Here is a 22,990-nt window from a genome sequence, read left to right as displayed (position 1 = left end):
GTTCATCTTCATTATCCTCTGAGGATTCTCCTTAAGCTGGAATAGTGGGATCAATGAAGTTCATGTCCAGCATCTGACACTCATCATCATGTTCATCATCATGCTCACTATCTTCAGCAAGCTGTTCAGTATCTGCTGGTCTATCTGACTCGTCAGCAGCTGGTCTATCAGACTTGTGCACAGGCCGTGGTGGCTCAGTCTGTACTAAAGTGTTGTCCGCGGATCCAAGCTCAATAGATTCAGTGTCTCCCTCTTTTTGATCATCATCAGTGTCTCCCCCTTTTTGATCATCATCATTTTGTGGGCCAGGGGAAGGAGTCGGCAAGAGAACTCCCTTCAGCTGATGGACGTCAGCCTCAATTCGTAGAAGACGCTGACTCATGTCCCGAGTCAGTGTTAGAAGCTCATTAAATGCTGAGGCCGGTATATGAAGGAATGAAGTACCTGGAACTTCTTCTGAGTGAGGTTGCTCCCCCGGAGAAGGTTGCTCCCCCATGGATGGGTTCTCCCCCTGGGATGGTTGCTCCCCCTGAGATGGTGGCTCCCCCTGGGATGGTTGCTCCCCCTGAATTAGTGGCTCCCCGGGAGCTGAGTGAACTCTCTCAGTGACAGAGAGAGTATGATGAGAAAGTTGAGGGGAGAGATGACCACCATCCTGTGATTCAGCTTCTTGATCAGCATGATCTTCGTTGTTACCATCAGCTTCTTCATCAGTATCAGCGGTTAGTGAAGCAACAGTATATGGATTTGCGATCCATTCTCTCATCCGATCTGAGATGCCGATGTCAGTGTCCAACGGATCATCCTGATACATTCGCACTGACATGCGTGGGCATTGGATGGGGTTTCTAGAGTGGGAGTAGTAAGCTTCAGCGAAAAATTTATCTAGCACAAGAGCAATCCAGCGTGGAAAGGGGACATGATCAGCGCGTACATTTGCACGAAGAAGTTGAACAAGTTGATCAAAGAAGAAAGCCCCATAATCCAGTCGTTTGTTGAGAAGAAGGGAACAGACGACTTGTTGCTCATAAGTGCTTAGTTGATCACCACTGTGAGATTTGTGAAACCCACATTTGCATAGAGCACCGGTGAATAACTTCCATCCTGGAGTCATACACTGACGCAGAATGAGAGTTGATCGAGTACCAGCCTTTGAGTGATCATATCCAAGTTGATCAAAGAGACGTCGACAGCGTTCAATAGGTGGAAGCTCGGAGAAGGGTTCAAAGATTGGTAACCTGAGCGCAGCACTGAGGAGGTCAGCGGTAATAAAGACTGAGTGTCTTCCACGGCCAATAGTCCCGGAGATGAGGTTGTTTTCATCATTAATTGTTGCAGTGTAGTAGAACTCACATACTTGTTCGGGAAAGAACTCTAATGGAACGTCACTGATTGCGTATCAGAGTCGGAAGGAGACTAAGAAATTGACAAAATCATCAAGTTCAAGACCTCGATGAACATCTGGAATATCAAGGTTGAAAACTACGTTGGTGGCTTTGATGTATATGGGAAGAGGAGGAGAGTTTGGAGCTGGGATGACTCTTCTTGAAGTGGAGGAGAAGGTGAACAGTGATGCCGCCATTGAAGAAGTTTAGGATTCTAGGGTTTTTTTTTTGTTAAGAGAGAGAGAAGATTGGAGGAAGGTAAAAAGGTATGGGGAAGAGGTGAAAAGGTTTAAATAGGGAATGAAACGGTAAAAAGTAATGATTATCTTTAGCGAAAATAACTGCGTATCTTGACAGACTGTCAACTCAAAAAATAGCCGTTGGGTAAATAAAGTCGTTGTACCAAAGAGGAAACGACAATCAGTGACTGCGGAAGCACTGAGATTGTTGTCACGGAAAGTTACATGCTGAAAGATAGTTTGTCGTCAATTCAAGGTACAACTTGCTTGTTTAGGGTAAGCAAGGTGATTGGTGCGTGTGATAGATACTAGTTTAATTATCTAACCATCGGCACAGAGTGTCGAGTCTTTATCAGTGAGTGGTATTTCTTACTGAATCATTAGACACTGAGTGAGAAGAAGGTAAAGAGAGGATTGTTACGTGTGATAGACACTGGTGTTTTGGTCTAACCATCGGCAAAGATTGTTAGATTCTCATCAGCATGTGTTTTGTCACACCGAATCACAGAATCAATGTAAGATTGGTAAGAGTGGATAGTTGCGTGTGATAGAACTTGGTGTTTTGTCTAACCATCGGCAAACACTGTTAGATTCTCATCAGCATGTGTTTTGTCACACCGAATCACAGAATCAGTGTAAGATTGGTAAGAGTGGATAGTTGCGTGTGATAGAACTTGGTGTTTTGTCTAACCATCGACAAAAAGTTTCAAGTTGTTATCAGTGTATGGTTTAATACAGTGAATCATTCAACTTTAGTTTAGAAGATTTGTAGAAGAGAGAGAGAGAGAGAGAGAGAGAGAGAGAGAGATAAGAGATCATACAATGAACTCAGCATGCTAAACATCATCAGCGCATCATCATCAGTACAAAAAAAGACATTAGTATATAAGACAATAGCAAACATTAGTAAAACAATTTTTCCTTCCTTCTTTGTAAAGTGAACTTCATAATCAGCATCACACAATTGGCTGATTGAGATAAGATTATGTTTGAGACCCTTTACATATGAAACATTTTGAAACACCACGTTATTGCACTTGATATTTCCATATCCTTTAGTGAACCCCTTTCCATTGTCTCCGTATGTTACTGCAGGACCAGTTTTCTTGACATAGTCTTCCAGGAGAGACTTGGATGTTGTCATATGTCTTGAGCAACCACTATCTAAGTACCAAAGATGCTCCTGACCCTGCAGTGCTGAGAAACTAGTTAGAACACACTGACCCATTGGAAGATGGGTCATTCACAAAGTTATTTGACAATATATTATAGCACTCTTTAGGAAGACAGTTTAAAGAATTTGATTTAAGAATCCATTTTTCATTTCTAACTTTGATGTTATCAGCTCTTAATGATGTTTTATCAAACTTGCATTCACTGATTTTGTGAGTTGAATCACCACACCTGTAGCAAATTCTAGTACCAAAGTTTTTCTTGGTAAACACATTTTTAGATTTAACACATTTATATTTGAAAGATTCACCAAGTGAACTTTGAGTCCTTTTATTTAACATTAAATTACTAAAGAATTCAGTGTCAGAAGTGTTGGATTAATGTCTAAGTCCATAACTATAATTGGTAAGACTTGACCCGACCCGGCATGGTCCATTTGGGTTGCATGGCATCATGCACTTGGATAGACTAAAATGAGAGAAATAAGACACTTATGGTTATTAATATATTATAAGTTCTAATATATTAATAATAAGAATAATAAGATTATTTAATTAGTATTGATCAAGAATTAATCTAGGATTAATTAAGTGATCAAAAGAAGACTAATTAAATATATGGATTGATTGTGCAAATCATCCATACTTATATAGTGGGTTAATGCTCCATGGATTATCTAGTTGGGCCAAAACCCATATGATGCTCCATGGATGCTCCATGGTGTATTTGAACCTATGGATCCAAGGAAATGGAAAGTCATGACAATTAGGGTTTGCCCTAATTGTAACACTATATAAAGATATTATTCTTGACAAAATCGGCCACTAGATTATTCTAGAGAGGGCTAGCCGATTTCATGAAGTGTAGAATTCTCTCAAGTTATTCCAAGTGTATTTGGTGTTGTGTGAACCATTTGAGGTGTCACACTTGGGGCACTAGGCACTCAAGCTTCATGAAGACATTCTACATCAAAGAGGTATGTATTCTATCTTGTTATATTGATAGTTTTGTATGCTAGATTAGGATAATACCTTGGATGTTCATATTTGCATGTATAATAGAGAAAACATAGATCCAAGGTATTTAGGGTTGCATGTACACTTAGGAGTGTTAGAATGCTCATAACCCAACAGTGGTATCAGAGCCTAGGCTTGTTTTCTTGTTATACTTGCAAATGGAGCTGAAAAATCGAGTTTTGATGCTGTCAGCCCAGCAGACTCGCCGAGTCCATGAAGGGACTCGACGAGTCCAAGGAAAAATGCATCCAACTCGCCGAGTTTTGTTCATGCACTCGACGAGTTGGACCCCAGACAGCATATCTTCGAGGTTTTTGGCTAGAAATGGACTAGGAACATTGCCCTAAGTTGTTTTTGAACTTATAAACTTGTTTTTTGAAGAGGTAATGTTCATGCTAATCCAATTTCAAAGATAATTATCAATAGATTCATGTTTTGTATTAGTTTAAAGGTTAGACTAATTACATGAAAAAGTTTGATTTGAATTATCTTGTTCTTATGAGTTGCTTAGATTAATAGAAAAGTTGAATGAAATAGTTGTTTTCAATCCAAATTAATCTAAGAGTTGATTCTAAAATGTGTTTTTGTAACTTGTCCTCAAGTTATATGAAAAGTCACATTTAAGTTTCATAAAACTCATAAAAGTTGGCAAAGGTTACAAAAATGAAGAGTCTAGTTCTAATTAATTGGAGTTATGACTCCATAATTTGTCCTCAAGTTATGGAGGACCAAGAGTCTCTTCATTAAATAATAATAATAATAATAATAAAAAATGTAACCTTAATTAATTCCATAAGTTATAAAAAAATAAAGAAAAAATTAATTCTTTTATTAGTTTAAAGTCTTCCATAACTTATGGAACTTGAAGAGTTTTTTGGATTAAAACTACTTTAAACACATAAGTTATGGAATTAATTAGTTTTGAATAGTTTCAAAACTTGCCCTCAAGTTATGGAATTTGTAAAGTTTTCTCATATGAATACTTTAATTCCAAGTTAGCCCTTAGAATTTTAAAAGTTAAAATTCAACCCTTATACTTTATAATATTATAAATTAATAATATATATATGTATAAGATTAAAGTCGGTCTTACCGCTAGTACGCCTCATTCACGAAGCCGGTCTATAAGGTGGGTATAAGGTTGTTGCCTATAAAATGGCAACTTAATGGGTGTCCACTCTCACCCACCGCTTGCTTGACTGGTGGAGGGTCGTTAGCCGAACGGGTTTGACAAGACTATAATTCTCCCTTCATTAAAAGTATTAATGATAAATACTAAGTAACTAAACTCTTAATAATTCCCAATCTTAGTTACTTAGGAAAATGTGAATAAGGTGCTAATCCATGAAATTACACTTTACACTTTGTCTAAGTCGTTAGTGGAGCGTGTGTGGTTAACCGGCACACTAACTTGGACTTAACAAGGTAGGTAAAGGGTGACTTAATGTTTATCATAGTATCGATGGAGCGTGTGTGGTTAACCGGCACATCGATTGAGGGGTAAACACTTAAGGGTACCAAGTAATTTGCATGGTTACTTCACACCTTGTTTTATGATCCTCGGCATCCCAATCACAAAACCTGAAGGGCATACTCGAGATTGAAACATGCCATTGAACAGTTCAATGAATCTCAAAAGATCTAGGAGTTTCAAAACCAATTAAAACCTAATAATACATTTCGTTTATCTTGGTGGAAATTGGTGAATCGTCATTCACCTACCTTCAAAATATTTTATAGCTTGGATTACGGCATCCCTCTTCTAAGTTATAAAATAGTTTGCTGGGTCCTAGCCTTAATATTTCATATTGGGTGTCATATTAAGGACTTTAAATCAACTATCTTGAATATCTCCCAAAAGATGTCTAGTTTAGACATTTATGATCTTCCCAAATCTCTTGAAACAAGCTTTCCTAATGAAGATGATGTCCCTTGGAAATCATACTTCTTTCACCTCCTCCAATTATTCGCCCAAACCCACAAGTTCTTAAAAAGTTTAAGATCACTCAAGCCCTATTGGCAAGGCAAGGTCTAGGTGTGGTCACATCTTGGAGATGTAGTCACATATTGACAAGCCGGGAGAATTAGGTGTCAAAGTCTTGAGAAAGTTGGTGGTTCAATCACTTTCTAAGTCACATATTGAGTTCCTTTGGGACACCTATGAAACAGACTATGACAAGACCCTTAATGATCATATCTATTTGTTAAGATCAACTTCCTCAAAAACTTGATGGACAATGATAATAGTGACACAGGAAATCCAGAAAAGCATTCTCTTCCCAATGGAAAGGGATCGGCCATAGTCAACTCGGTTGAACAAATGGTAAAGAGAAAAGCTAAGTCTGTGATAGTCCCGTGTACCATTATCAAAGAGTCCATATGTTTATATTGCCAAAGAAAGGGTCATTAGTTGCGAAGCTGCCAAACTTACCTAAGGATGTTAAAGTCAATAAGTTTGACTCTACTTCAGGTAAAGTCCACTATCTAACTCTGCTAAGTTTCTATTCTGAGATTCTTATTACATGATGTGACTGGGTCACATGTTGATGATTTAAGAATCAAAGAAAAGTGAAGGAACTTAAAGAAAGAATATGCTGAATCTGATCGCATAGATGGATTTCTATCGTGTAGTTTGAAAAGTCGGATTCTTGAGCTACTTCTTAGGAGTTATGAGATCTTGCTTAGGAATAGATAAAAACAAGCTTTCATATGGATTGTAAGGATAAGTTTTTCCGCAAAGTTTTAAAATAAAAGAAAATTTTGATTTTATTTATTTTAAAATATCCTTACAATGGCATTTGAGGAAAAAATGTTGCTTATATGATTCTATTAATAGCAAGAGTGGAAATATGAATTTGATTCTTTCATTTGTGGTAATGTCTAAATTTACCAAATAAGGAAAGGGTCTTATCATCCAAAAGTCTCAATTGGACTGGGACTTGGAATCATGCAAGTTGTATAGCATGATGAATGAGAACTTTCAAGTATTGGAAAAATTAAGACTAATTACTTGTTCACATGGATGTGTGAGTCAAGTAATGGACTAAGGGATCGAGTACATAGTCATGTGCACTGATTAAGTCCAGCACAAAAGATATAAGGCTATTCGTCATAGTTTACTAAAGCTCAGTAAATATGATTATACTTACAAGCTTAAAGACATTGGAAAAGGTTCCAATGCATGGCAGAGCGGATAAGAAGAATCAAATTAGGCAAAAGGATAAAAGTTTCTCAAATCTGAAAAGATGGGAGAGTACTTTAGTATTAGTTTTGTGATCATCTTAATGATTAAGAAACCATAGCACAATTAGTTCTCTAAGGAAATCTTAGTGCATTCTTATAACTAAGAAGAGGGATCTTGAATTGTTGAAATGGTTAAATCAAGAAGATGAGTCATACTTCGTTCTAATACAAGTCTTAGAGTCATACTCCAAGATTGTCATTTGAGTGACATGTCTTAAAGAAGGTTTAAAACACTTGTCAAATGTAAGAGTAAAAGTTTCCTACTCTTGTACATTTGAAATTGGTAAGTTGTGATGTTTTGGATAAAACAAAGACCAACTTAGGCCAATTGTGTGAAGTGTTTGTCTTGATTAGAATCCACACTATCTCTTGGATATCTGATAAGGGAGTCTTATAGGTCAAGAGGACAGTGGGAGTCTTAAAGGTCTTGAAAGTCTCAAGAACTAATCAAGAATAAAACCTAAAGTTCTTCACTCGCACACGACTTGAGGTTTATAACCTATCGTGTTGACATAGTTTGTGCCCATTCCAGTTAAAGTTGAGTTCTTAGAGTTCTCAATTGGTTGCACAACAACTTGGAAGCAATGGCAGACCCTTGAGCTGCCAGGTGGCAAGAAGTTAAGATTGAGTTCAGTCCATATGAGTTCGGATTTGTCATTATCCTTGTCTTGTTACTATGGTTTTGACAATTCACATGGATAAGAACACATACACCATTAAATCTAAGTGTCATAAGGTTTCTCTCCGATTCATGAAAATGATGGTGAGGAAACACTTTCACTAAGCAGATTTTAGTTAGATAGCAATTGTGATATTTGCATTCTCAAAGTCGTTAGTGGAGCGTGTGTGGTTTACCGGCACACTAACATGGACTTGTGAGAAGTGGCAAAAAGGTCTAACCATTATGATTACAGCATCCCTCTTCATAATTGTTTAGACACACAAGTGTGCTATCTAAGGGAAGGTGTATGATTTTGATAAAGTTCTATCAAAACAATCAAGTATCAGAAATCTGAACTTTGGTAAGAAAGTCAATAAAGTATTGATTTCTAGAAGTCCAGCTTATTTCTGAGTACATGTCAAAGCTAGTGGGAGCATAAGTGTTATGCTAATGATCATCATGTTAGTGGGAGCATGATAATTATGATAAGTATTGCAAGCTAGCAATGTTAATTATAGAAAACAAAAGGTTTCAATTGGGAAAGAGTTGTTTTGCTATAATTAAGGGAGAGGAAATTATACTTCATCTCAAATCTATAAGCTTAGATCGTGAGGTGTTAATCATTTAGTCAAGGATATATATATATATGAATTTCATGTTGGAATGGCTCAACATAAGGAAATTCTGTATATGGGTCCATTATTTGCGTTCTAAAATTCGATTATGATTATGGCATCCTTTTTCATAATCTGAATTATGAGAACTTGGCAAATAGAAATGGAAATGTTATAGCAAAAGATTGGTTTAGTCTTTATGTGAGACATCATGAATCGTGTCCCATATGCTTCGGATATAGGATCGATTACATGTGCTATATTCATCATTTCTAAAAGTTTCCAAATGCCTGGGGCATTAAGAAGGGAAAAGGTTTAGAACTGGATATGACTAATAGGATTAAACAATTGTCGAGGACAATCTAAGGTTTACCAAAGATTGGATGCTCAAGGACAATTGGAAGTATAGTGATAATTATGGAAGGACCATATTGACATAATCTGTAAGGAGGCAACTCTTGTTCAAAGTGATAGTCAAAATGGAATCTGGAAATATTTCAAAGTTAGAATTTTCAATCTGTTTAAGATTAGGAAACTTAATGCAAGAAGGATGTTTCCAAGGAGTTGATCTCCTTTGGAATGCTCTGTAATGATTGTTGGCAAGTCTTTCTGACTTTGTGCATAATCATTACAAGAGGATCAATGCATATAAGTTTAGAATCTAACAGATTTCAGTAAATGACATGAATTTGGAATTCTTGTATTTACAGTAAGGATTTAGGAGTGTGAAAAGAGAATAATTGAAGTTATATTCAATTGATCTAGTTCACAAAGTAAAGATCATAGACAAACATAGTATGCATACTTGGTGTATGACATGACTAGTGTTTAGAAAAAACATAGTGTACATGCTTGGAGCATGGGACAACTATTGTTTTAAATTCAAGAATAAAGTTGATAGCTGAAACAGTATACAATGAATAATGTGTAATCATATGGTGATAAATAAAAGGTGTTTTATTTATGATCATAGGTTTTGATACCATATTGGATTCAATTATTCTTGTGTTTCATTTTGCATGTTTTGACTTCCAGAATAAACTAGGTTATTCTTCCAGAATGACTAAGTTATTCAAACCATCCACAGTCGGTCATATGTTGGAAGTAGATATGAATTAAGACTGTCATGGGTTGGCTTGTAGAGGTCTAAGGTGTTGGACAAATGGCTACAACACTCATGAGTGCTCATAAGTTCTGAGTATTAGATTCAATCCGCGCTCATTAGAATCACTTCATGGATTTTATCACGAGTGATCATGAGACGATAATATCTTATATTCTTCAAACCTAGATATATGAGTTGTTACTATGAGTTGGTTGTACATTAATTGCACGAAACCGCATTTGGTAACTCGGTGCTATAAAACGTGCCTTTGTGTATGATTCAACAAGTAGTAGAACAAGCCATATGAGTCGAAGTTTATCCATTCCTTTTACCTTCGGGATAAAAGCGATATCTGTGGGCCCCTCGATGATTTGATGATGACAAATGGAAGTGCTCGGCCGGGCCAGGACTGATTTGATTTGTTCAATTAGTTAGTCGTCATAAATCGGAAATCGGGAAACTACAAATGGACAGAGAGAATGATTATAATCCATGTCTCAGTCCATATGATATCTATAATGGAGGAATATATGATCCCTTATCTAATGGACAAGTCATTGAAAAAGGTCAGCGTTTATCGACAAGGTCAGAGTTCGACAGAAGCTTTTGAGAGCTACGATTGCTAGTTGGTTCCTGAAGTCATACGCAATAATAGTTTTAGACTTATCCAAGTGGGAGACTGTTGGATTAATGTCTAAGTCCATAACTATAATTGGTAAGACTTGACCCGACCCGGCATGGTCCATTTGGGTTGCATGGCATCATGCACTTGGATAGACTAAAATGAGAGAAATAAGACACTTATGGTTATTAATATATTATAAGTTCTAATATATTAATAATAAGAATAATAAGATTATTTAATTAGTATTGATCAAGAATTAATCTAGGATTAATTAAGTGATCAAAAGAAGACTAATTAAATATATGGATTGATTGTGCAAATCATCCATACTTATATAGTGGGCTAATGCTCCATGGATTATCTAGTTGGGCCAAAACCCATATGATGCTCCATGGATGCTCCATGGTGTATTTGAACCCATGGATCCAAGGAAATGGAAAGTCATGACAATTAGGGTTTGCCCTAATTGTAACACTATATAAAGATATTATTCTTGACAAAATCGGCCACTAGATTATTCTAGAGAGGGCTAGCCGATTTCATGAAGTGTAGAATTCTCTCAAGTTATTCCAAGTGTATTTGGTGTTGTGTGAACCATTTGAGGTGTCACACTTGGGGCACTAGGCACTCAAGCTTCATGAAGACATTCTACATCAAAGAGGTATGTATTCTATCTTGTTATATTGATAGTTTTGTATGCTAGATTAGGATAATACCTTGGATGTTCATATTTGCATGTATAATAGAGAAAACATAGATCCAAGGTATTTAGGGTTGCATGTACACTTAGGAGTGTTAGAATGCTCATAACCCAACAAGAAGAACTACAATCAGTGATGGATGAGGAGCTGACATCAATATCGGATTCAGACTTATGTACTGAAACACTGCAATCAGGATATTGTTTATGTTGTTCATGAACAACATGAAACACTCCGTTTGAGATAGGAAATGCGATAATATTTTCAGTGGGAGGAGTTGGTCTCACAAGATGTGAAGGATAAGAAGTAGGATCAATTCCAGTAATTTCAATATTACATTCAGTAACACCATTAGAGTCAGTAACATAGTGTTCATCAACGAGACTCTGATTAATAAAGGTGTTGCTGATAAATTTGTTTTTGAAACTATCTTTTAATTCATTTATGGAACAAAATTAAGATTCCTTTTCTTGAGATTTAAAAACCTTTTCTGCTTCAGCAAAATTTCCTCCAAGGATTTTCTCACATGAGTGAGGTATTTGAGCATAAATAACATAATTAGCATTTTTGTGAGAGTTAGCCCAAAGTTTTAAAACAGTTTGTTCTTTGTTCAAGAGGTCTTTAACTTTATCAATTTCAGCAGATAGTGAGGAATTTGATAAACTAGTAACTATTAGATTTTCCTGAGTAGTGTCAATAATGTTATTTTTTAAGGATAGTTCAGTTTTAAGAAGATCAATTTGATTTTGCATATCTCTTATGGTTTGATTCTTCTTAGAATTGAGAACACCCAAATACTCAAAAATTTTGATTTTTTCATTCATTGAATATGAAACAAAGTTTTGAACCTGATACATTGAAGGAGAATCAGTGTTGTGCTTCCTGGAGTTTTCCACTGCATCAGACATATCAGCATCAAATGAACTATTGTTGACTTTACATTCATCAGTGTCTTCTATCTTGACCATCAGACACTTAACTTCATCATCTGATGAATCCTCATCAGTCTTCCATTTTTCTTCTTCAGTGACAAGAACTTTATGTTCCAAGTTCTCTGCTTTCAGTTTCTCAACCAGCTTGTTGTACTTCTGCTTCCAGTATTCATCCGAGCTTTGGGTTCTTTGTTTGCATTCTTTTGCAAAATGATCAGTGTTCCCACAGTTAAAGCACTTAGCTTTCCCTTTCCTTTCAGTACCATGCTTTTTATCAGCGTCTGATGTTTTTGAAGAGTTCCCACTCATCTTCTTCTGAAACTTTGAGAAAGTTCGGCCTGATTTCTCAAAAGTCTTCACAATCAAAGCTACACTAGCCACAACCTTTTCGAGATCATCAGTGTCACTTTTAGAAGAATCAGTGTCTGAATGGTTTTCAGTGTCTGACTCTGACACTTTCTTTTTGTTTGAGAATAAAGCTACTGATGACTCACGCTGAGAATCCTTCAATCAACTCCTTTCTCTGAAGCTTGGATTCCTCATAGTATCGTAGGTTTCCATAGAGACTTTGTAAGTCCATAGTGTTGATCTTCTCACTATTTTTCAGCACATCAACATGGTTCTCCCAACCTGCACCCAGAGAATCCAAAAACTTCTGCACTAGAACAGTTCGATGCTTCAACTGATCTAGTCTCCGCAGATCATTAACAAAAGTATTAAACCTGTTAAAGGTTTGAGTCAGGGTTTCACCTTTCTTTGCAAAAAGTGTTCATACCTTCTGTTTAGATCATTTATTTGAGTAGGCTTGACTTCTTCAGTGCCTTCAAAAGATATAGTCAGCGTATCTATCATCTCTTTTACTGAGATGCAATTCTGAACCAGCCCAAATATATTGTATGGAAAAGCATAGCTGATTGCAGCCCGAGCACGAACATCTAGACCATTCTTTCTTTTGTCATCTGCCGTCCAGTTTTCTCTAGGTGTTTTCTTCATGGCACCATCAGGAACGTTGTTTTTCAGGGGCTAATACATTGGAACATATGGACCTTTTTCGATGATGTTCAACATGTCTTCATCTACCGACTCTAATGCATGGAGAGCCTTTATTTTCCACATAGCAAAATTTGTTTCATCAAACGGAGGAATTTTAGCAGAAGGATGATTTGATGAGTTTGAAGAAGAAGAGGATGAAGCCATTTGTTTGATAAAAGAAACCTGCTCTGATACCAATTGAAGAACCTTAGATCAATCGATTTATCAAACAATGACTAATAACAAGAACAGAACAACGAAGTATCACAAAGAGCTTTCACTAAGAATGATAATCTCACAAAGAGATTATTGTTCGCACAAAGCGGCTATTAGGGTTTGTGAAACACAACCCCTTCACAAACCCGTACAAAAGATTATATAGAGCTATTATAGACAATCCCTACAAATCAGGGATGTTCCAGCTAACTAATATATGATAAATATGGAAACAAGATAAATACTAAATCTGTTACATATAAGACAATACATATACTGAACAACTTTTATGCTGACGCTGATGCTGATGCTGATGGATCAGTTTCAAACATCATCATATTATAAGGTTCGACCTTACACTGGTTGCTGGTGCTGGTGGGTGGTGGTGATGGGTGATGGTTGGTAGTGGAGGTAGTGGTGGCGGGTAGTGGTGATGGTGGGTTTAACGTCCCGAAAATCCAATGTAAAATTTTTCATTTTAAAAACGATAAATCATACAAAATAGTTGTTCCAAAACCGATCAAAGTGAATATATCATTTAAACATCAGAGTATTATCATTAATTGTCAATGGGGAAAACTCTAGGGGATGTTGTGGAGTTACGACGGGTCATTTCCTTTCAAAACGAAAGTACCTGAAACCCTAAAAATCGTAAGCACAAAGCTTAGTGTGTTCCCTAAAATACCAAATACCAAAACATATAAGTGTCGTGGGCTTCCCTCATGGTCTTTCATTGCAGTGCCGAGGGCCAAATCTCGATCTTACGTACAGGTGCCAAGGGCCAGATCTTTGTCTTTCATACAACTGCCAGGGGCCAGATCCTGGCCTTTCATACAATTATCAGGGGCCAGATCCTGGTGTTTCGTACAATTTCTAGGGGCCAGTTCCTGGTCTTTCATGCAAGCATCACAGATACAACTAGCATTCCACGTAACAAGTAACAGACTAACATTAGTGCCTTCGACCCATACATATAGCGAGAAAATTCTCCTTACAGTCTGAAAGAATAACTGTACCGATCACTGCTCTAAAAGCTATCTCTACCGATCACTTATACAATTAACAAGAGTCTAAATTTCAAACTATAAATCAAATTACCCAAAATGCCCTTAGGTTAAACTTGGTAAACCTTGGTCAAAGTCAAAGTCCAAAAGTCAATCTTTCTTCCCAACAGAGTACGCCCTGTGTACCAAGAGAGTACGCCCTACATTCCAAGAGAGTATGCCCAACGTACTCTGATGTTGACCAAAAGTGGGGCGCTAATCGCGTACACATATCGTACCACCAGGTATGCCTAACATATGCAGCCTGGTCCCAAAACTCCATTAAGATCTTATTCCATTAATCCCTTACGTCCAAAACTCAGATCCAAGCCCCAAAAAATGTCCTAAGTCATAAAGTTTCCAACTTTATGACTTTGCATGGCTATAAAGTGCTTAATGTCTAATACCGTAAGTTCTTAACCCAATAAGACAACACAACTTTTGTATGGATGGGATAGAATGGCCAAAATTACATTTTTATGGTTCATAATAGCTCCACAATGGATAAAGTTTCCTACTTTATCCATTAGAATGGTCTCAACAGACAAGATATAGTCGTTAAGTCTCAAAGGGACCCAAAAGTGCATCTTTTTCAACTTAATCCATTAAGTATAAGTCTCCAACCTTTAGATCTGAATCAAAATGATGTTCAACTGGATAAAGTTTTCAAATTTATCCATAACAAGGTCACAAACTCAAGATCTAAACTCAAGATCTAAACATGACACGACATGACTAAGAAAACATAATTAAAAAAATAGTTTATTTAATTAGTATTTCATCATACATAACATGAAAAACATGAGAAATGAATGCTAAATCGTATCAATTTCGTGTTGAATTTTAAACATGAACACGACACGACACGACATCGTGTTTTTTATACTTAACACGAACACGAATTTGAATTTCGGTTTCGTCCCAATTTTGTTTGGTGTCGTGTATTTTTGTCGTGTCGTGTCAACAATTGCCACCCCTACATAACACCCAAAACTAGCTAGATCTAACAATTTCATCATCAAGATTCAAACTTTATACCTCTAGAAGAATGATCAAAGTGAACAAAGTTTGAATCTACAAGCTCCAATCCAACCAACACTTCTTCAATGAGTTCCTTCTTCTACAAGGTGCACCAAGAACACTCCAAAGCACTTAAAAACACCTTCTTTTTGCTCACAAGACTCAATCTAGGGTTAGGGTTACAAGAGAGGGTGTTAGAGAGGTGGATGTTGAGAATCGAATGGGTTTGGGGGAGTTAAGCAGCTTATATAGGGCTTAAACTACGAAAATAGGGTTTGGGCACTGATCACGTATACCCAGTGTACTCAATTTATGCCCAACGTACTAGGGATTCCCTAGGATACTCAACGTACACGTTGAGTACGCACAACGTACGCGACTCAACCCAAAACCACCATAACTTCAAACGGTCATAACTTCTTCGTTCCAACTTCGTTTTCGACAATATTTATATCCACATAAATGTATTGAAGAGCTCTACAATATTATCTAAATATCTTGGACTAAAAACTTCTTGAAAAAAATCCATATTTCATGCAAGAACCCGATCTATGACTTTTCTCGTTTTACCCTTTGACTCTAAAATACAATTCAAAGGTTTAGATCTCATAACCACCATTACATCCTCCTAAAAGGTCAACACATTGCCTCCTTAAGGCCCAAAGCCTTTACACATTCGACTTCCGGCCCACAACCCTGAACTAGAGAATGATCCCGAACAAGGTGTTACAATAGTGGTTGGTAGGTAGGGTGGTAGTGGCGGGTGGGGATGACAGGGGGGTGGATACAAATGATGGTTGGTGATAGTGAGTAGTGGTGAACTGGTGATTGGTGGTGGATGTAGTAGTGGTATGTGGTGATAGTGGTCAACGATGGGTGGTGGAGGTGGGTAGTAGTGATGGGTGGTGGTGGGTGACTGGTGGTTAGTGGTGGTAGTGGGTGGTGAATAGTGGTGGTGGTGTGTGGCGATGATGGTGGTGGTGGTGGCGTGTGGTGATAATGGTGGTGGTGGTGGTGGTGTATGGTGATGGTGGGTGATGGTGATGAGTGGTGGTGGTGGGTGGTGCTAATGGGTTGTAGGTTGTGGTGATGGGTGGTTGGTAGTGGTTGTGGGTGGTGGGCGGTGGTTGGTTGTTAGAAGGTGGTGATGGGTGGTGGGTGGTTGGTGGTGGTGGGTGGTAGGTAGTGGTGGGTGGTAGGTAGTGGTGGTGGATGGTGTTGGTTAAGAGGTGAATGGTGTAAGTTAGTGTGCTTTTTAATTGTTTGTAATTATTTTTTGATTTATATGACTATTATTTTATAATTTTAATTAAAAAAAAAATGTGTGGTCCAAATTTTTTCTCAAATGTTCTCACAATATGAAATGTTCTCGATTGAACGCTCTCATATATATATATATATATATATATATATATATATATATATATATATATATATATATATATATATATATATATATATATGGAGTGGTTCAAAATGAGAACAAAAAAAGATTAAGAACCCTAAGAACCCCCATTAATTAGTAAATATTTACACAATACTCTTTTTAAACATGTAAAAATCCTATTTTTTTTTTTTTTTGTCTTTTTGATATGAAAAGGGCAAAATTGTATTTTTTAAATTATAATATTTTCATTTGTATAAGCTCTCATATTTTAACAAAAAACATATATAAAATACAATTTTACACAGTCCATTTAAAGTTTAATGCAAAAAATTCTCAATTTAATACAAACCATTTTACAATAATTCACTAATTCTAAGAAGTCAAAAACTCAAACTCTACCACCTCATGCTGCCATCAACCACCTGTATCAGCATCGAAACATCTTAAATATTACATTCACAGTCTAATGAAACCTATTAATTCATTCGTTTTGAATTTAATGCAAAATAATTATAAAAACTAGTAAATTCTTACAAATTTATACAACACAAAAAATAAATATATTAATAAGAAAATTAATAAAAAAAAATATATACATAAATCATTCATATTTAAATAGAAATTATAAAAAAATCACAACAAAATATTAGTCAATTCACAATTTGAACAGAAAATTCACAGTTTAATGTAGTCAATTTACATTTTTAAACAGAAAAATAATTGTTTAATACACAAAAATCTCAGTTATAGTTAATTCACAATTTAAATTAAAAATTCACAGCTTAATGCAGTTAATTCAAAGTTTAAAACACAAAAATCACATCTTAATAGATAAAAATACATCTTATTACAATAAATGTACAGTTTAATACACACACACACATATACATACATACATACATATATATATATATATATATATATATATATATATATATATATATATATATATATAAATTCACAACTATATTATCAATTTGAAATTCTTAATACAGTCAATTCATAGTTTAATACACAAAATTTACAATTCAATATACAAAATTCACAGTTTAATACAATAAATTCACAATCTAAGACAAAGATTATATATTCACAACCATATTTTCAAATTAAAAGACGCATTTTGTATTAAATTTTGAATTTAATATATTAAGCCATGAATAAAATATATAGTTTTATACAATACATTTCTAACTCATTTACAAGTATAATCTCATATTTCATTATACTAAAAAACTCATTCACAGTTTAATACATACATAAATTATATCATATTTCAGAAGCAAACATGAAAAGAAAAACATATAATTGAATCATGAAAGATAATTACTTATCTAAAATCAACGATGAAGACGAGTGAGAAATAAAACATATCACTACTCTACCACCACCACTAGTATCAACGCTGCCAGTTAACATACACTGCTATCAACCCTCGCCGCCACTAACCACTGGTGCCAACACCGCCAATATCCTTCCCTCAAAAACCAGATTTGGATAAAAAAAATCAGAATTCACAGTTTAATACAACATTTTAGGCACTAATTCATCACTTAATACATCAAAAAAAATACGCATTCACATCTTATTAACTTAAACAAATTAATACATAGAAAACACATATTTGCAGCTTAATGACTTAACAAATTTCATTGAGGCATTTCATCAAACACTTTGTGTGCACCACATACATCAGATCATTAATCACCATAAAACATTAGATCTGACAAAATATATAAGATTGTAATCATCTCTGAAGTCAGGCGATGTTGTTTGTTTCTCCGACGAGGTTTGACTGTGGTGGTTTGATGGCAAGAATATATCCAAATCTTTAGAGGAAAAAAAAGAACCAATTCTAGAGGTTTGAGATGAAGAACACAAAACCATATGTGCAACTTGAATAATATAACACTAAATTTTGTCGGAACTCTATCAATCTTTTTAGAACTCACAAATCTGGACATCGGTGGTGGCGAAAATCGTAGGTATGGACCGGAGGTTGTAGATCTAGACAAAAGTACAGAAGACCTGGTGGTAGATTTAGTGTTTCGGTGACAAAAATTGTTAGATCTGAAGGTGGAGTTGAGTTGGATGATAGATCAAAAGGTGGAGGTTCTAGATCTGACCACGTCTCGAAAGATTTAGTCTGGAAACACGATCGGAGATGAGAAAAAAATCACTAGAATCATTCAGATCTTGTTAGATTTGAACAAAAACACAAAAAATAGTTGTCGGGACTATGTCGTCGAAGATGATAGGCGTTGGTGTGGTGTTGATGTCATTTTTTGTTGTGGTTCTAGATTTGAAGCAAAAAAATGACTAAATCTACATTCCGATGAAGGTTAAGCAGCCAATAGCGATGTTGTTGGCGGTGTTGTACAATCGCCGGAGGGTATATAGTGGTGGTTGTAGAAGAAGGAAGTCTTTAAAAGTTGAGAGGATTTTAGAAGTTAGTGAGAAAGATTGAGAATATGATGCCTTGTAAGAATGTTCATATATGATTTTGTATATGGATTGATCTTAAACATAATGTTAAATGTAAGAAAAATGTATGTTGACCAATATACCCTTAATGAAAAAGGTTCTTAGATGTGTTCTTAACCTTTAGAGTTCTCATTTGATTATATATATATATATATATATATATATATATATTGTAACGCCCCGATTCTGGTATGTTATTTAATATTATTATTTAATCAAGTTTCAAGAGGGACTCGAAGAGTCAGTAGCCCGACTCGTCGGGTAGAGACGGGATTTCGAGCACGTTTGAGTTGGCGACTCGGCGAGTCCTTCAGTCTGAATAAAACCCTAAATCCCCAGGTTTTGCACCCTATTTAAGCCATGTTATGATCCCCAACCTCATCCCCTTCACCCTCAGAGCATCATTTAGCAAACCCTAACCTTTCTTTGAGCATTTTGAGCATTTATTGTGTGAATCTTAAAGTTTTGGAAGAGAAGAAGTAGCTAGATCCAAGGGAGTAGAAGAGGTCCAAGATCTTGCATCTATTGCAGAGTTATTGAGGTAAAAATCCAATCCCCCTTTGTTGCTATGATTGATTCTCCTTTTTTGAATCACATTTAGGCTATTTTATCCATTCCTCAACTTATTTATGGTAAAGAAATCACATTTGGGTGATTGGACTCCGGGTCTAGCCATGTTTCAGCCCCAAAGTCGTGGATCTAACACCTTTATGTATTTATTCTCTATTTTAAATTTTAAATTTAAATTTTATATTATTGTTTTCATTAATTCACAAATACAAAATGTCTAATATATATTAAAAATTAATTTTACATATTTATTTGAATCAACGATTATAATTTCATATAACTAATAAAAACATAATTTATTTATAATAATTGATTAATAATTTTGAGTTTTTACTATAAAAGTTTAATTAATTTTATAATCGTGGTTCCCACGGGTTATAACCTAATATATATATATATATATATATATATATATATATATATATATATATATATATATCATATTTTAATAAAAGAATAGGTTGATTGTCCTTTTGCCACGTGTCACCTTATTAGGCATCATAATTAATATTATTCACATTTCAATCTATTAATTATTCATTTCAAATTTCAAAATTTAAATTTTCCACTCTAATTACATTAAATTAAATAACATTAAAATTAAAATTAAAATTAAAATTAAAATTAAAATTAATACAGATTATAAGGTCATGTACTTATTTAAATCAATGATTATAATTTTATATAACTAAAAAATATCTTTTAAATAATAATTTATTTAAAATAATTGATTAATAATTTTGAGTTTTTACTATGAAAATTTAATTAATTTTGTAACCATGGTTCCCACGGGTTATAAACTAGTATTTATATATATATATATATATATATATATATATATATATATATATATATATATATATATATATATATATATATATATATATATATATATATATATATATATATATATATATATATAGGTAAAAGTTGAAATGAGAACAGGAATGGTTAAGAACTTTAAGAACCAATTATTTTTAAGTTATAACTAAGAGAATTTTAGTATTTTATAATATTTTGATTTTTTTTTAATTTTGATAAATGTCCAAAAAATAATAAGGGTTTTTTGGGCAACATCACTTCATCTTTCTAACATAAACATCACCAGGTCTTTCTTTCACCTGACTTCAAACATTTCTTCCTCTTTGCTTCTTCCTTCATCAGATAACAACCACCATTTTTTTTCGCCCTTATGATCGGTGACTTACCACCTCCGTCTCCTTTGTCGACAGCACTACCACCACCACCGTCTCATCCGACGACGTTTTACCGTCATCTCCTCCATCATCATAAATCACAACCACCTTCCCCGATCTTCAGTGAATCTCCAGATCTGCATCAGATCTCACAAGATCCACATCATAAATCACCAGATCTACATCAGATCTCATAAGATCTCAGGTGAAACCGACCATCGCTAACGATACCACCTTCTATTTGAGATTTCAACATCACCATCGAACCTCCGACATGTACAATTGCCATTAAGGCCGACATCGGCATATTACCACCTCCAGTTGTGCCATCACCATCGTATCTTCGTTGCCCCTCCAGATCTGCTTCACCTCCGTGATTTTGTGTCGATTTGTTGTTCATGCTCGCGATTTCAAATCTGATATCCTTCAGATCTAGTTTGAAAACCTTCAGATCTAATTCTCTTCATGTTCTTCAAGTCTAAAACCTTTGAAGATTGTCTGTTTATTTGGATTTTGTTCTGCGTTTTGAAGCATGCTCGCAGCTGAAACCCTAGTTGCTAAAAGATCTAAAGAAATCTAACATAGCTTCGATGAGATTGAGACCAGATATGAGACCGCCGTCAACCGCCACCATTTTTGTTGCTCCGTCGCTCTGTGAAACACTGCCAAATTTCTTTCATCTATTTATCTAGAATATCCGGTGAAACACATCAGGTATGTCAATTTTTGTTTACTCTTTTTTTCTTTCTGTTAAGTTGTGAATTTAATGTTCTAATCTCTCATTTGTTGTTTACTTTTGTTAATCATAGTTTTTTCTGCTATTAAGTTGTTAATCCATGTTTATTCTCTTATTTGTTATCATATTTGCATCAAATTTGTATTCACAATTTATGTTCCATGGATATTAAGTTGTGAATTCAATTTAGAATGTGTGTTATTATGTTAGTTTTTTCTTAAATAATATGAATTTTGATTTTCTTTAAAGCTTTGAATTGTGATGTTTTAATGTTTCAACTATTGTTTAGTTTTGTTTAAGTTAGTTAATGTGAATCAGTGAATTGATATGATTTTATATTGTGAATACTATGAATGAGAGTCCTAAATTTTTTTTATTAAACTGTGAATGAGAGACCTGAAATGTTCTATTAAACTGAAAATTTGTGTGGTATACACAATGTATCTGATGAAATGTTTCGGCACAGTCAATTATGTTTTAAGATATAAATATTGTGAACGAGAGACCTAAAATTGTTTTATGAAGTTGTGAATTAAATCTTTAAATATAATTTTTAAGTTTCGAATATGCTCGTTAATGTATAATTTTTTGTATAAAACTTTGAATTTATTATATTAAGCTATGAATTTTGTGTAATATTAAACTGTGATTTAACTGTATTAAGTTGTAAATTGACTGTAGTAAACTGTAAATTGATTATATTAAGTTATGAATTGATTGTATTAAGTTGTGAATTGATTGTATTAAGCTATGAATTGTTATTATTTTTTTGTTTGCTTTTGAAATATGAAAAGAGAAAAGCATTATATATATATATATATATAATTTAATATAATTTTAGATAAAACATATAAAATTTAAATTGTAAATATTGGCGTAACTAAACTTGAAAGAAACAATAGTGTATAGATAGTGTGAACTGAACTGTGAATTGACTGTATTAAGTTGTGAATTTTTAATGAACTTTGTGTATGTAAGAATGTATTAGTGTTTATAATTATTTTGAATTAAACTCTGAATAAGTGAATTAACTCTTTATTAAATAATGAAAATAGTATTTAAGTTCTCAACTGATGATTTTATATACCTATATGATTTAGAAGGAAAGATGATTGCGACGGTGGCACGAGTGGTTGATGGTAATGTGTGGTAGTTCACTACAAGAAAAAGACCCTTTTACGACGCGCAAACAACGACACTCATTGATTTATGCTACACAAAAGATAGTGACATTAAAAAAGTGTCATCTCTTCAAAAAATTTAAGCATTTAGGTCACGCATTATTGCGTGCCCTTAAATTAGTGTCTAAATAAAAAAAACACGGAGGGCACATGTGTGTCATCTAAGGATGTCGATTTATAAATTTTAATGGAACGCATGTTCCATCCTTTGATAGCAATGGGGGAAATGAAATTCTAAAAAAAATTAAAATCCTGCGTTTCATCCATCTTTTAGGGTTTCCATGTAAACCCTAGACCTCATTTGCATGTTTCGTTGTCTGATTGTTGTTTAGGAAGGAATAACGAATTTATCCTTTCCACCAGCCGACAACCTTCACTCTCTACTTCTCCTTTTCTCTATAAACCGTAGACCTCATTATGCGGCTGTAACT

The sequence above is a fragment of the Lactuca saligna genome, chromosome 7 (genome assembly GCF_052625555.1).
Source record: "Lactuca saligna cultivar CGN05327 chromosome 7, ASM5262555v1, whole genome shotgun sequence".
In the NCBI taxonomy this organism is placed as follows: domain Eukaryota; kingdom Viridiplantae; phylum Streptophyta; class Magnoliopsida; order Asterales; family Asteraceae; genus Lactuca; species Lactuca saligna.
Note: the sequence above shows the minus strand (reverse complement) of the source record.